Genomic DNA, 2369 nt, shown 5'->3' with positions numbered 1-2369 from the left:
CCTGGCGCCAGGCCAAGGGACCTGAGGCTGTGCCTTCTGCCTGGAGGGGCTTAATGGGGGTGGAGCTGGCTGGGTCTAGATCTCACCCAATGGGGGTGGGGCCGGCCAGGTCTGGGTCTCCTGCGTTTTTTTGAAACACATGAGGGTGGTGGGCGGGAACTTGACTCTAGGTCAGCCGTGGGCAAACTACGGCCCTCAGGCCGGGCCGGATCCGGCCCGTTTGAAATGAATTGGCGCCAGGCCAAGGGACCTGAGGCTGTGCCTTCTGCCTGGAGGGGCTTAATGGGGGTGGAGCTGGCTGGGTCTAGATCTCACCCAATGGGGGTGGGGCCGGCCAGGTCTGGGTCTCCTGCGTTTTTTGAAGCACGTGAGGGTGGTGGGCGGGAACTTGACTCTAGGTCCTGCAGCGCGCCCCAGACTCTGACAGGAGGGAGATTTTAGATATATTTTACTAATTTTCTTTCATATCTGACACTTTTATTATAGAGAAAGGGCAAGTAGCAATATTAAAATATTTCTTCTCATTAATTCTCTTTTAATGTGCATGACTTCTTGCACCAGGCCACTAGTTTATTTATAACCTGCAGTCAGCAAGGAAGGACAGAGAGACCCTGTGAAATGCCTCATTTGGCCAATTAAAGGCCCAGTTAGTGACTTCATCTGCATCTAATCTGGTGTTATAACCGTGTACTGTAATTAATCTGATCCTATCTTATTCTGTCACCTCAAAACCTTTGTGTAATGAGTAGAATTTGAGTAAGATCAATTTTAAAATCTGCATATGGTTTGTACTGAGGATTTCCTAATGTTGGAGTAGATCTGGCATCCAAACTGGGGATTAAACTTTGGGGAAGAGGCCAAGATGAGAAAGATTCTGGAGAGGCATGAAAGGTGAAGGCGAAGGACTTGGGAAGAGAAATCTCCAGTCTCTTAGGTTGGATGAGGTGGCATTTACTGAGACAGATAAATGCTGGAGACCCATTGACTGATTAGGCTGAACAGGAGTTTGCCAACCATCTGCCTCAATTATCTGAGTTTACAGAGGAGAAAAGTAAAGAGAAGGAGATTAAGACTCGCTGCAAAGCAAACACAGCTGAACTGGTTGCCCAGAGTCTATATGTGGCAAAGCTGAAAAGCTATCCAGGTGCTTGTGGCCATTGTACTTTTACTGCAGGAGGCAGCTGATGGATGTTTCTCTCTCATCGATGTTTCTCTCTATCCCTCTCCCTTCCTCTCTGTAAAAAATCAATAAAATAATATTTGTTAAAAAAAGTTCTGTCATCTCGACATATGTACATATGTGTTTTATGTTTTTTATTATTTACCACAAGTAAAGGTCAGGAATTGTTATCTTTTTTTTAAATGTATTTTTTATTGATTTCAGAGAAGAAGGAAGAGGGAGATAGAGTTAGAAACACCAATGATGAGAGAGAATCATTGATTGGCTGCCTCCTGCATGCCCCACACTGGGGATCGAGCCCACAACCCGGGCACGTGCCCAGACTGGGAATCGAACCTCGATCTCCTGGTTCATAGCTCCATGCTCAACCACTGAGCCATGCCAGTGGGGCTGGCCATTGTACTTAAATGAGAATTACCTTCAACTAAAGACTCATTTGCTTGTCTCTCAACTTAGTTTAGTTAAATAAGAGAATGGAATCTTGTGGAGGATAGAGGAGGAGGGTAGGCCAACAGGAACAAGTAATAGGTATACTAGGACCTTTGATGTACGCAAACTGGGTGAATTGCCTAGAGGAGTTATGGGATATTCAGAAAACTTCAGGAGAGCAGTGTGTTTATCAGAGGCCATTAGCACCAGAATTTAATTAATATTTATAGAGGATTTTTTGTGTACTAATAACATTTAATTCTCACAACAACCCTCTAAGGTGAAATTCAAATTATTCTTATGTTATAGGAAACTGAAGTTCAGAGAGGGTAAATCACTTTTCAAAGGTCACACATCTTGTCAGTGTGGAGGATTGGGGAAAGCCCACCAAGTCTAGTGCTCTTTCCATGGAGCCACGGTGTGTCTGGGCAGTATATGAATCCAAAAGGGACTCCAAACTGGGAAGTTGTTTTGTGTGTGTGTGTGTGTGTGTGTGTGTGTGTGTGTGTGTATGTATGCAACTGCTTACTTGGATTTTTAGTAGCTTAATTTAGAACCCAAAAAGTCAATTTGTCCACCTATTTCTGTAGTAGAGAGTGGGCCTTGTTAATCTATAAATGTCACAGATCAACTTTTCTTTGGCCACCCAGAGCTCAGCTAAGTTGGTTTGGTTTTACTGTGTCCTGTTTTTAAGTAAAGAAATAAAGAAAAACAAAATGCAATTAAAATAAACAATAAGTAAGAAGTTAATAATTGCAAT

Source organism: Myotis brandtii, unplaced genomic scaffold (genome assembly GCF_000412655.1).
Source record: "Myotis brandtii unplaced genomic scaffold, ASM41265v1 scaffold810, whole genome shotgun sequence".
NCBI lineage: Eukaryota > Metazoa > Chordata > Mammalia > Chiroptera > Vespertilionidae > Myotis > Myotis brandtii.
The sequence above is the reverse complement of the archived record's forward strand: the minus strand, read 5'-3'. Positions refer to the sequence as shown.